Source organism: Podarcis melisellensis, assembly GCF_964234715.1.
Source record: "Podarcis melisellensis genome assembly, chromosome: 5".
Lineage (NCBI taxonomy): Eukaryota > Metazoa > Chordata > Lepidosauria > Squamata > Lacertidae > Podarcis > Podarcis melisellensis.
This window is the reverse complement of record NC_138537.1, coordinates 74,146,730-74,161,054: the sequence shown is the minus strand read 5'-3', so window position 1 is coordinate 74,161,054 and position 14,325 is coordinate 74,146,730. Positions and strand designations below refer to the sequence as shown.

The 14,325-nt window shown below is 42.6% G+C and overlaps 1 protein-coding gene across 1 annotated transcript in view; it reads left to right on the top strand.

The window, feature by feature from the left end:
* PHYHIPL (phytanoyl-CoA 2-hydroxylase interacting protein like) overlaps window positions 1–14,325 on the top strand; it is a 79,643-nt gene that overhangs the window by 5,122 nt on the left and 60,196 nt on the right. The window lies entirely within an intron of this gene.

Below are 14,325 nucleotides of genomic sequence, written 5' to 3'. Positions count from 1 at the left end.
GTGCAGCAGCAGCAGGAGGCCCCATAAGCTAAAGTGGTGCTTCAGGTTAAGAACAGTTTCAGGTTAAGAACGGACCAAATTAAGTACTTAATCTGAGGTACCACTGTATTTAGGTGCACTTACACCATGTTGTTACATCATTACTGGGTATGTTTTCCTATTAGTAGGTAGCAGTGAGTTGGGTGAAGAAACACAGGTGATGATGTCAGGTGTGGTGGATGTTCCAAAATGTTACAGAGGAGAAGGAGAACTTGATAGGGATGGCCATTTGTGTCAGTAGTCCCATGTTCATTGTAATGCCGAGGCGGTGAACCCTGAGGCCCTCCAGATGGCGAGGGACTACAACTCCCATCATACCTGACCAGTGTTGGGTTGATGGGAGCTGGAGTCAAACATCTGGAGAGTAACAGAGTTAACTATCCCTGGTGTAATATGTGGTTCTACCCTTAGCATCAAACGTATCCATTCTGAAGGAAATCAGCCCTGAGGGCTCACTGGAAGGACAGATCGTGAAGCTGAGGCTCCAATACTTTGGCCACCTCATGAGAAGAGAAGACTCCCTGGGAAAGACCCTGATGTTGGGAAAGATGGAGGGCGCAAGGAGAAGGGGACGACAGAGGATGAGATGGCTGGACAGTGTTCTCGAAGCTACCAGCATGAGTCTGAGCAAACTGCGGGAGGCAGTGGAAGACAAGAGTGCCTGGCATGCTCTGGTCCATGGGGTCACGAAGAGTCGGACATGACTAAACGACTAAACAACACCCTTAGCATCAATGCTACTATGGGATAGCTCAGTTGGTAGAGCGTGGCACTCATAATCTGAGGGTCATAGGTTCGAGTCTCACATTGGGAGAAAGATTCCTGCATTGCAGAGGGTTGGACTAGATGACCTTCATGGTCCCTTGCAACTCTATGATTCTATGATACCATAGCTTCAGGTCCTCCTAAAACATTACACTACAAAATAATCACCTCGGACTAAGTTTCCTCCCGCCTCAAGAACATGAACCTAACCTCTTTTCAAAGACTTGTGCTGTATCAAAGCATTTATTTGGAACATTTTTATTTGATTTTTGGGCTTGAGTCAGCTAAGATAAACTGCTATAGTGGGAACTGTACAGTTTTGCTGTGGGTATTTTATGCCTGGATTCCCTCCTTCCTGTCGTGTGTTTTTCAAAAATAAAATAAAGAGTAAAAGAAAAACTGCAGGTAAATACTTGTTACTACATGTTTTAGGGAGTTCAATAAAATATAGTCCTTGGAGCAGAATAAAGTACGTTTGGGTTTCCTAAAGGTAGCACCACACTGCTCTACTGCTGCCTCAAAAAGCCTGCAGGGCTTTTGACCCATCAAGCCAAAAGGAGCTCACTAGTCTTGTATATAGTGGTCCAAGGAGGCTCAGCTTTTTATCTTTCTTTCTTTCTTTTTGAGACTATAAAAAGATTGAGTATTTCTAAGTGGCTGAGAGACCACCATCTTGACTGTGCTTTCAGTTAACCTGAACAACATGGGTGTCATGTCACACAGCTCAGTTTGGGTGCTATGTTGCAGTACAAAGGAAATGTAAGGGGTTTTTTTAATAAACAAAAGCTACTGTCTAGTGTATACACTTAGGTATCACTTTATGAATGTTCACTAGGTGAAAATTCACTTATCCAAGCATGAAGAATTAGTACCCAAACCTCCCTATTCACACTGAGGATTCAGATATCCAAACAAAGGGCTTTTATTTTTTTTACTTGTTTGCCTTTTGCTGGTTGGCTGAGGAACAAACAGAGGGAAGGAGGGGGAGCAATGAGACAAATCGGAGCATTTTTTTCAGCATTTCCTGGGTGGGGTTTGTTTGTTTTCTCTTGGGGGTGGGACAAAACTCCGTGGTTGGGAATGCATTAGAATTTTCCCCATAGGAATCAGTGGAAATTGTGGACTTACTATGTGAACAGTCACCTAATGAATGCCTTTCAGGGAACACATTGTGTTCAGTAAGCATGACCCCTCCATGTACAAAGAAATAACCCTAAACACCAGTGGGAGCAGCACATTGGCTCTGTGTGTTTACACTGCCTCAGCCCTCTCCCTCTATCTCCCACTAAGCAGCAGAGACATGACTGACTGGAGGTTGGGTGAGCAATGCTACCATACCATGCTGCCCACTGCTGCTATTAACACACCTATTCTCCTAGTCTTCTAATGTAAACATAACAGTGAAAATTCTCTATTGTATCCAGAAAGCTTTTCTATCCTGACGTTTAAAAAACAATTCACACCAAAGCATCCTCTTCTTCTAATTTCAAGAGCCATCCATCAAACACTGGGTGGGTAAAATCTGACAGATCATCATTATGCAAGCAATAAATTATTATTATTATTATTATTATTATTTAAAAAAATTGGCGTTTTGTATTCAGGTGGCAGCATACAAATAAGAGTTCGCTGTCTGCCTAGGCTTCAGTCTTCAGAAGTAGAAATTATCACCTTGCACAACCTTTCTAAAGATGTTTGAGCCTTAGGCTTAAGTACCTGAATGTCAGAATGAATAGAGATCTGGATAGCCAACTTATTGCTCAAGGTGGAAAACAGTACAGTGAGCAAAAGCAGAAAGAGTGCTACAAGAGAATTCATGGGATGGGCATGGGGTAGCAAGCTTTGGAAGTAAGAGTTTCATTACTATTCAAAATGATTTCCTTGGCAGTTTACATAAGAGTTTTCAGAAATACAAACAGAAGTGATCAGGAATGTGCTTAGGAAAAGCAAATAAAAGGGTGTTGGAGTTCATTAAAAAGTTTGACACAGTCTTGGGGAATCATGCCGTGTCTGTGTGGTGAACATATGAGTATGCATGAATGCTTGTGTCTTAGTTTACATTCTGCTGCCTCACGTATGGCAAAAGGGGAAGCTATTGATAAAGGTAAAGGGACCCCTCACCATTAGGTCCAGTCATGACTGACTCTGGGGTTGCGGCGCTCATCTCGCTTTAGTGGCCGAGCATACAGCTTCCGGGTCATGTGGCCAGCATGACTAAGCCGCTTCTGGCAAACCAGAGCAGTGCACGGAAACACTGTTTACCTTCCCGCCAGAGTGGTACCTATTTATCTACTTGTACTTTGATGTGCTCTCGAACTGCTAGGTTGGCAGGAGCAGAGATCGAGTACCGGGATCTTACCCCATCGCTGACCTTCTGATCAACAAGTCCTAGGCTCTGTGGTTTAACCCACAGCGCCACCTGCATCCCTAAGCTATTGATAATAGGCACTTTCAGCTGAAAGACTGACTGCCTGGAACTGATGGGAGTTGTAGTCTAACTACAACTGGTTGGTATCCTATTGACTACTCCTGAATGGGGAAACTATATTGACAACAAGTTGAACCAGTAAGAGCTTTCAGCTGAGGTGTGTAGCTTCTAATAAAATAATCACAACCACAACCACCTCCCTGATTTGGAAACTGAGGCACTTCAGGGCTATAAGATTTCCAGAGAGTAGGAAAGTACTATTAGTGAGCCCTCTGATCTGGCATTCCCCCTTGGCAGAAACAATAAGGGGATGACTGGGACTTTGATTTTCGTCACATACGTAGGTATTTGGACTGACAGCCTTGCTGGATCAGAATCAAAATCCTCCTGCCCCAACCTTTGGTTTCCAACAGTGACCAGGCAGATGCCTCTGTGAAGGGTTGTGGCAAAGACAACAGCCTTCCCTTGTTTGTCTGTAGCAACTTGCACTTGGATGTATCTGAACATGGCAGCTCCATTCAGCTTTAATGGCTGATAGCCATTGATGGACTTCACTGTGATTAATGATAGTGAGAGAGAAAATAAAGTATTCCATTAACAGGTTCATGAAGTGAAATAGTCTAGAGGAACACCAGTAGAAAATTGAAACCTAGCAGGGGTTGGCTTTGGTTTTTCAAAATTCAGCAGTTCCCCGTGTGAGGCTTGCTCCACTTCTCACCTAGCATTCTGCTCAATTCACCACATCATAGTTGCAATGCCCTGTGGCGCCCCCTAGGCCCAGTGCCCAGTGCAGCGGAATCCACCTCTGAGCCCAGTGTAGCAACTGTTTTGAAATTAAGTTGTGGAGTTGCACAGTATTCATAGCAACATTTATTCTACGCATCGTGTTTTATAAGCTTTGCAGCAGCAAATATTACACCTTTAGATGAATAACTTGTTTTGTTTTAATTAGGGTACCGAGTTATTTTAATGTCCCGGGAGGTGTGCATGTGTGTGCAGTGTGCATATGTTTCCTGCAAGAGTCCTGCTTTCATGTTGTGGTAGTTTTAGCATGCCGGAATCTGGAGAACTTCTACCTGCCTTATTAGCAATTACTCGGCCTCTTTCTCCACAGACTGACCCATCTCTACACTTTCATACACTACCTGTTTCAATAAGACCCAGTGAGCTGCACAAAATGTCTCATTACCTGTTTGGGGGTCCATGAGGAACACATATGCTGGATTTCTCCAGGTTGCACTCTGGTCGCACGTGCATGCACATCCAACCGCTTGAGCTGTACCAAAGACAACTCCCAAATATGTCCAGTCTCATGTTGCACCTTACTGCTACAGAAGCACAAATGTTCTCTTTTTTATTTTTCCTTTTGGAGATGTGACCTTCATCTGCCTTCTAGCAATCTTCAGACTGCCTCCCGTGTGTATTCATTCTCTCTCTCTCTCTCTCTCTCTCTGTGTGTGTGTGTGTGAAGTTAGCACTGACAATCTCACTGCTGCCTGCCTGTGCATCATCAGGTCACTGCCGAAAGCAGTTCGAATGCAGTTCGAGAGACAGGCTTGCTATTTCAAATTCCATCTAGGGGAGTCGGGTTGGCAAAGATCTCTGCCCCCCACCTCACCCCCGGTCTCTGTTTCTTCGTCTCATATGTGTGAGTAGGAAAGTCTGAGCAAGGTCTAAAAGTTCACTTGGATATATTCTGTGGCAGCTTTGAATAAGGGATTCCTCCCAGGATATACAGCCAGTTTTCTTAGGATAAATTAACTCCATTTGAAGTGGCAACTTAAAAAGTGTAGTATTAGCCTTCACATTTTCTAACCCACCCAGACAAATGCAGTCCTGTAGGGACATTGACATGGGCATAGCTAAGGAGGAGGGCAGGGGGCAACTTCCCCCCTAAATAAATACAAATCAATACAAATATGAGGTTCTGCCCCCTGGCTATGCCCATGAGACATGATATATTCTTACCTCTGCCTGGGATTTGTGGGGGGAAGTGGCTCTCAGACATGAACTCAATGGGACTTACTCCTAAGTAAATATACTTCCTGCATTTTTTCACCTGATCCTTTTTATCAGACATTTGGATTGCATTTCTAAACCCACGTATCTGTGAAGCTTACTTCTCAGCAGTTATGTCTAGGGTTGCCCTGTTAAGGAGCAAGTTGTACGCACCATGAACTCCTGCTGTCTAAGTCGTCCTCCTCCAAACTGTCACCCCCTTTAAGCCGCTAGGAGCTCAGATGACTGAGCAGCAGAGCAATCTCCCTCAGCAAATCTTCTCCCACTGGAATCATGCCCCATATAACATTATATACAGGATTTAAGACACACTTTGCAAATATCTGTGCACTTTGCATTTTGCAAACATCCGTGCTGTAAATGAACTCATCAATATTAACAATTTCCCGGGCAAAGAGAAATAATTAATCATTTATCTGGAATTCATTTTGCACACCACTTGTGTTCCAATCTTGTATTTGTTGGTTTGCATTTTTATGGAAAGATCGTTTTATTGCTGCTATTAATGTATTTATGGACTTCACCAGCTTGTGACGTAAACAGTGACCGGTGGGTGGAAGGGTTTTACAAGAGGTGGCACAAAACTGTGAAAGGATGTCCTGATCCTTTGTTTTGGAGCTCAACTTGTTCACTTCACCCAGACTTGCTGTTACATAATGTCACATTACATAAGCAAGAACAGTGTAATTTGCATAATCGTCAACCCTGTAATTTGGTGGATACAATTGGCAGATCTTTCTCAAATGCCCAGGGCTAGAAATTTACTGTGACGGCTGGAAACTGATTGTTGGCTTAGGATTCATTATTAATATTGATGAGTAGTGCAGAAGAGTGGTCAGATGTCGCCATTAATTTCTGAAAATAGAATCAAGGCATTTTTAAAATGGTCATTCAAATGCAACGTGTGTTGTTGAAATGCAGCAATATACTGGCGAGTGCCACTCATTGTCAGTTTGATGGGCTTGTGTCCTTATACAGAATTAAAGAGAAAAGTAGTGTTAATGATTTGATATTTTGCACCTGCTACCTTGCGTGGTGTGGAGCTGCTGTCTGTCTCTCCTGTCATCAAAAGTAGGCTTGTGGTGGGGTTTCACCTCTCGCCAGTGGGTCATCTCTCAATACCACTCAGAACTGATGCCTCAGTTACCAGAATGGTGTGGGAGCAATTTCCTCCATGTCTAGTCCCTTTAGTAATGTCTTTAAGGAACCACATCATTTGACTAAATTATGCAGTTGTTTCTTACAGATGTTACATGGGTGGTATAGGAACATGATTTATTTTGAGCAAGAGTTAAGCATGGACACTGAAAGTAGCAGAGCTTAAAAACACTTTAGTCTGATTGTGCCCAAGGTAAACTATCATTCAAGTCTTTTTACACAGGGTAATGTATAGCTTTCGGTAATAATATATTTCTGTGAAGTGTTTAACTTCATGAAATGGCTACCCACAGCATTCACACTTAGAAACCCAAGTCGGGCTCTTGGAAAAGGACTTAATGTCGGTTTCACAATGAACAAAGAGCCTGCTGTTTAATTAATTGGGTCTAATTGAGAGCTTTCACATATTAGTGATCAGTGAACTGTAATTGATAAAGCTACACTCAAAGCCTTTACAATTGCCAATTGCATGTTCTTGTGAGGTTGCATCCTATGTGTATGTGTGGGAGGGGGTGGGTTCTGTTAAAGTGGTCAACTAACTTTTTCTGGATAATTAAATCAGTTGACATTTGCTTCATCCAGACAATTGCTTTCACCTGGGAAATGGCACCCAAATTCACAGAAATAAGTAGCTTAATAAGGTACCTGGGGCAAAAGGGTAATGCACTAACTAAAGGCCGTACTGTAATTTGTATGTTACTGAACCTTAATGCATTCACCAAGCAGTAGAGCTCGTCTATTTCCTTTGCTTGCTCTTGCACATGTGTGTACCCGGAAATCTTCCATGGGTAATTACGAGTTGGCTGGCTGATGGAAGGTTTTGGAGTATTTTTTTTAAGTCAATTAACAGCCTCGCTTTTAACTGATTATTTAATTCGGCAGGAAATTATATTGATCTAGCAGATATTTTGAGACTACTTAATGGAGATGAAAAATATTCCCTTGGTTAAATAACAATAAATCCTTTACTGACAGAGAACATCATATTAAACCCATTGACTGTATCCAGGGATGTCAAACATAGATGGTTTGCAGCAATGCTGCCTTGTGCAGAGTACCGGCCAACAAGGGACAGCCCCAATTAAAAATCTTGATTAATTACAGCCCAAGATTTAGAGGTTCCTCAAAAGCTTGTTCAGCCGTGGCAAACAAATGAAATAAGTGGAGGAGGCAAAGCACATGTAATGGCAGTGGCAAATCTCAGTTCTCAACAAATTTCCCTGTTAGAGGAGGTTTGCTGGCAATTAGATACTTCTGGAGACTGCTCTGCTCTTAAATAGCAGTGACTACAAATGCCATTTCCCATCTTGGTTTGTGATAAAGGCTGCACATCTGCAAGACTTTGGTCTTTCAAGTTTCAGGGTTGCCCTGTGCAAGACCAAAATTCAGCTCCCCTCTCACCTTCTATTCTGCTCAATTCGCTATGCCATAGTTGTGATGCCCTGCGGCATCCTCTAGGCTCAGCACCCAGCACAGCAGAACCAGACACGCTTCCCCAAAACATGCCTCTGTCCTCCTTTTTGGAGAGGGGGAAAATTGAAGTTGTTTCACCTTCTGTAAATTCTAGGATTGGCTACGGTAATGAACTCTCTTTGGGGTTCCCCTTGAAGACCTCTGTGATGCTTCTTCGAGTGGCTTCTTGTTGAACTCTTGGAAGAGGGGGAGCATATTAGACGCCTATTTTATGGCAACTGCACTGGGTTGCTTGCTAGTTTCTTGGTCTAGTTTAAGTTGCTTCCATTTAAAGCCCTCCAGGTCCTGAGACAAACATGTAAGACAGTTTTTTCCCTCTTCATGTGAGCCGTGTCACTGTCTGTACTCTGCTGGCCAAGGCCTGTTCTCCGTGCCTAAGACATGTGGGGAGAGGGTTTCTTTCAAGGAGAGCATCACCCCAACACAAAACACCTTGTGCATTTTGTAAAACAAACTCTACCTCCTGCCTGGATTGCTGGTGGCTTTCCCTTCCATTAACCAGAATAAACTTCTAGCAACAACTGCCTACCTGTTAACTGTATTTGGATTTCCAGGTGGGAAAGAGAGACAAGTCTGTATCATAGTGAACCTACTGAAATTGCCAAAACAATGCACTAATTGCAAACAGCAACTGCCCTTCAAAATTCCCACTTCTCCCAATTTTGTGATGCTGCTCTGTAAGTATAGAAAAGTGTACAAAAAAATCATATATGAAGGGGAAAGGGTGTGTGGAAATGCAAGTATTACTGAAAGCAATACACAGAAATGCATTTATCAGGGGAATTGTTGCAAAATGTTATATTAGGCAAAATTGCTGCAGAGAGAAAAAATATGTGTATTAGGAGCGAAACACCCTAAAATGCTGATGAACTTTCATGATTAAAAATCTCAAACTGATACAGAAGTGTTGCGAACTGAGTTTAAGATTAAAAAATGAGAAACGGAAGGGGGGGGGAATCCCTGACATTCATCCATTCCTACCTCCAGGAAGGAATTGTTAGAGGAATAATGATCCATACCACATGAAAGTTTGTAGTGCAATGAAATGAAGAACTTTGCATAGAAAGGTTTTCTTTTCTTCCTCTGAATTGGCAAAGAGGGTTTCAGAGACAGATAAATGTAGAAAATGATTCAGTGTTATGTTAATTATACCCACTTTCTCCTCCTTTACCTTTATCAGCTCCACAAACATGCACACATCAGGAAAACCCTTATCATGCCATAACAGCACTGCTGACACTATCAGCAGCTGGCTGTTAAAACATTTCATTAATTTAGGTTACAAAGGATACGCTGTCTAATATTTTATCTAACTGCATCTTTTTTTAAAAAAAAATGTTTCAGATAAAGATGAGGCCGCCACAGCCAAGGTCCTTAATTACTTTTGCTTAAAATAGATGAGGTCCTTGTTCCATCTACAGTGGTGCCTCGCAAGACGAAATTAATTCGTTCCGCAAGTTTTTTCGTCTTGCGAGTTTTTCGTCTTGCGAAGCACGGTTTCCCATAGGAATGCATTAAAAATCAATTAATGCGTTCCTATGGAGACCGCTTGCCAGGCTGGCGGTGCGGAGAAGGGCTTTTCTCCCCACCGCAAGCCTTCAGCACAGGTCCGAGAACAGAGGGGAAGGCGCGCAGCGCTTCTCCTCTGTTCCCGGGACTTGCGGTGGGAGGAGGGTTTTTCCTCCCCACCGCCAACATTCAGAACAGCATTCTGAATGTTGGCGGTGGGGAGGAAAGCCCTCCTCCCACCGCAAGCCTTCAGGACAGGTCCGGGAACAGAGGGGAAGGCGCGCAGCGCTTCTCCTCTGTTCCCGGGACTTGCAGTGGGAGGAGGGTTTTTCCTCCCCACCGCCAACATTCAGAACAGCATTCTGAATGTTGGCGGTAGGGAGGAAAGCCCTCCTCCCACCGCAAGCCTTCGGAGGAGGCTGGCGATGGGGCGGAGAGCTCTCCGCCCCATCGCCAGGCTTCGGAGGAGGTCTGAGGACAGTGGGGAAGACGCGCTGCACTTCCCCGCTGTCCCTGGAGATTTCCCTATGGGCTTTCGTCTTGCGAAGGAAGCCCATAGGGAAATTCGTTTTGCGAAGCGCCTCCAAAACGGAAAACCCTTTCGTCTAGCGGGTTTTTCGTCTTGCGAGGCGTTCGTCTTGCGGGGCACCACTGTACTTCCAATTTAGGAGTGGAAGATCAGGTGTGAATCTGGAAATTCCTAATGGCTTCCCAGAGCGGAGTGGCTCCTTTGCAAGAGGAATGGATAATCAACCTTGAAGAAAGCCAAATGCAAGGGAATTAATGTAGTATTTGAGGGGGCCTCTACATTATAATTCTGGGGGAAATCTTTCCAATATGGGTTGCCTTTTGGATGCAGATTCAGAAGGCTCTGAGGCTGCAATCCAAACTGCCTTTGTAGCAGGCTGTGTTTCTTTTCCCCAATAGGTCGGAGGTGTCTCTTCTCCACTAGAGTCCACCTGTGAAGGGGCATCAGCATCACTTCGCCAGTGCAGAACTCTTATTCCACTAAACGGGCAGACAGTACTGCCAGCAAAATGCCTACTGGCAGTAGCTTGTAGAAGGGTGTTTGGGGGATGGTGGTGTGAGCTGGCCTGGGATCCAAAGGATCGATAACCAACCCTACTGCAGATACCAATATTGAGCAGCTTGAAATGACTGGATGCATAAAAACTGGGTCCTTTTGGAATAAAACATGGTTGAGGCCCATAAGTTTGATGCAAAGCTTTACTTGCAGAACTTTTTTCAGAACAGAACAAAAAACAGTACATAAATGATATATCCAAAAGGTTCCATAAGATCACGTGCATGTCCAGCACAGGTTCAGCATCTTAGAAACAGCTTTAAACAGGATTGAGATTAAAGCTCTCTCTCTTCTCCATTACAGCCTGAGGCTATGCAGCTCCTGCAGTGAGCTCCATTATCACATCTTACTTCCACACTGGTTGGGGACAAAATGCCAAAGGCAACTCCCTTCAAAATGGTGATTTGCAACTGAATAGCCTCCTGTGTGATCTGAAGTTAAACACATTGGAGTTAGCAGAAAACAATAGTTAATTATCAACCCACCTAGGAGCTCAGACAGCTTAATATAGCCCCATGGAAAATCCCCATGTTAAAGCCTTCAGTAACACACGTGAGCATTCTCCATTTTATTGTGAATTATACAATTATACTTAACAAGTCCCGCTGCCATCATTGCAGTATTGGACTTGGTTCCTGCACCCCCACCACCACCTGCCTTCCACTTGAGGTGGTGTGAGCAATGAGGTTGCGGATGCAGTCATATCTCTATCACACTATCATGCCCCATCACTGCCCAACTGGGGTCTGTCTGGATTATCCTGTAAAGAACCCTTTGCTGTTGAAAATGGAAATTTCACTTGGGGTTGGTATTCAATTCTGAACACATTTTTAGAGAAAGGCTTCATGTGCCTAAGGACAGCAGGATGCTTATGCAGATTCACATATATATTTAGTATAATACTTTGTATAATATTTGTATGGTGAACATTAGACTTACCTTCGCATCAAGGGGTTGACCTCCAGCCTTGAGCTTTGCCTGAATGGTTGCAATCTAAGTATTGTATTTAAGTGAAAGTCCTAAACATCCCCTTAGAAATGTGGAAGCAACTTAAAGAGAACCAGCAATCATACCAGCAAGAAAATCTTTGAAAAGGTCATAGAAAAAGTCCATTTACTTAGAAGCCCCTCTGTGTTTGGTGGGTTTCCTCCTCTGATTCATGTGCATAGGATCCTTTCTCGCTATGGCAAAATATTACAGCACATCGGTTGACTATTTGACTAGACAAAACATTGTTTGTCACTTAGCTAAAGGTCGTATAGTACAACTGTAACAGAAATAAGCGTATTGCAAAAATCCACCAAAATAATTAATGCTCGTTATGCTAAAAATAGCATTCTGAATTCTATAATCTTTATTTTCAGCTAACTGTTGCTGAGCAACTATAAGTGTCTGTGAGCAACTTTGAAGAGATTAACAAGCCCTCAGAGCTAGTTTCGATGGAGGCTTTGTCCTAGCTTTTGCTATCAGGTGGTCCCTATGGACATTCTTGCTAGACTAATTGACCACAAATATTATTGCATACTAAGTGGTCAATTGACTGGTATTCAATGCTAGTATAACATGTAGAACTAGAATTGGTTTAAACAAAGGTGAGGACAACATTAGGAGGCATAATACAGTCCTGGTATTTAGCCCAGACTGGGTAGCCAATATAGACAGATACTATGCAGATACTAATAATGCACAGATTGAAACAAATGAATGCATAAAAACTGGCTCCTTTTTGGAAATAAAACATTGTCAGGACCCATAAGTTTGCTAAAAATCTTTACTTGCAGAACTTTCTTCAAAATGTAACAAAAACAACAAAAATATATCCAAACAGTTCCATAAGATGCCAGTCCAAGGCATAAGCTCAGCATCTTACAAAATATTACATAATTCCAACAGACCTAAAAGCAAAGGTTTTTCTCTTCCCTACAGCCTCCATTCTAGCCTGCATCCTGCCTGAGGCTGTTTATCTAGAGAGCCATTTACATCTTCCATTTACATCTTGTGTTCTGGGAACAAAGACTAAAAGCAACTACCTTCAAAATTTGCAATTCAATACTCTTCATGTGATTTGCAATTCAATACTCCTCATGTGATCTAAGGTTAAACACACAATGATCGCAGGATCTGGGCCAGATCATATGGAGAGAGGTGGTCCTTGAAGTATTGCAGCCCTGAGCCATTTAGGCCTTTATAGGTCAAAACCAGAACTTTGAACTGAAATCCAGTGCAGCCAGGCCAGGATATGTGTAATGTGCTGGCAGTAGTAATCTCAGTAGACCTATTTTTAGCAAGACATCATACGTCCCAAGAGGCTTCTTATTAGCTAAATGTAAACAGCCAGTTCCTCTTTTTCTCCTCCTCCGCTGCTCTTTTTGCAAAATCTGATACAAGTGGCTTTAAAGCAGCATCTTTCTCCTCTAGAACAAAACTAGTCTTTTGAGCTCTGACATATTGATCAACACGATTTTTCAAAAAAGCTTTTAGTTTTAACAAATGGGTTGCAGTTCAGTTGCCACCTTCAGCTTGGCAGGCCTGTCATCTAGTTCAGAAATACTTGCCACCTTAAGAAAGACTTGCCATTCAGATTCATTTCTTTCTATAAGTCAATGTGTTGTAAAATGGAACTAGGGTGTAACAGAAGAAAGGTAAGCCTAGCTCTGCCCCCTTTTCCAGTGTAAGGAGCTAGAAGATGAATGGAATCCAGTTACTATATCTAGCAAAGCATTCAATAATGTTTCCACACGACCACAGTATGTCCTAAGGTAAATAACAGTTCAAGTTGGCTTGAATCAAAATGCAATTGAATAGATCAGAACAACAATAATAATTAAAAATGTTGGTCCACCCATTCAAGGTTAGGCACCCAGCAGCATCCTATAAAAAAAGTTTAATCCTGTTATCCCTTAACATATTTATAAACAGAGGTAAATTATGGACACAATGTACTGAAGGTAAACTCTTCCTTCATAAGAATCTATTGAAGCTATGCTGTTGCTTAACTTCCATTCATTTCAATGGGACTTCTGCAAACACTCCTGTTTCCACATACCATGCATAAACATAAGAATTCACCTTCACCTTTCCCTGCAGTTGCTCCCAACCTGTTTCACTTGTCCCTGTTATCACGTCTCAAAACATTTCCTCCCCAGGATAAAAAGCAGATTTGTGCTTTGGGTGAGCAACACATATATGTGGATTTAGATATCACAGGCAATGTACACAAATGATCCTGTGAGCAAGAGATTGTGAAAAGAGTCAGACTCTCTAAAAGAGTACAATTAATAAAACAGAATTTTGCCTACAATAATTAATATGTAAAAGCTCTGTTTGGTCATTGGCACAAGATGAAGGAACCTCCAGATTGTTCCATGTTCAATATCAGAAACTCTTTCCTCACATTACCTGAAGCTCCTCTAAGCTGATTATGCTACAACTCCTCTCTTGGAAGCACCTATTCCTTAAAAAGCACAGAATGGCTACGCAATTTTCTCTGGGAAGTCACACTTTACTAAGAAATAAACCCACAGCAGGTCCAGAATCTGTGGCCTGAGTGATAACAGGCAGGGATTCTGCTTCAACATGTGTTCCACCCTCAAAATATTAATCAAAGGAAGGGAAAGGGATTACAGATTAACCAACTAGATCAGCAAAAAACGGCCTGCTGAAGCACACTAGGGTCATAGGATGTCATGTGATAAGGGCTGACACGTACAAAAGTGCCTGGATTAGTCGTGTTCTCTGCTTTCAACAACAAGGAGACTTGGCTTGCTGTTGGTCTTTGCCCCAGGCTCTGTCCACAACTTTGATATCCAGACTTAGAGCTGGGTTGAAAATATCTTCAGAAAGGATGCCT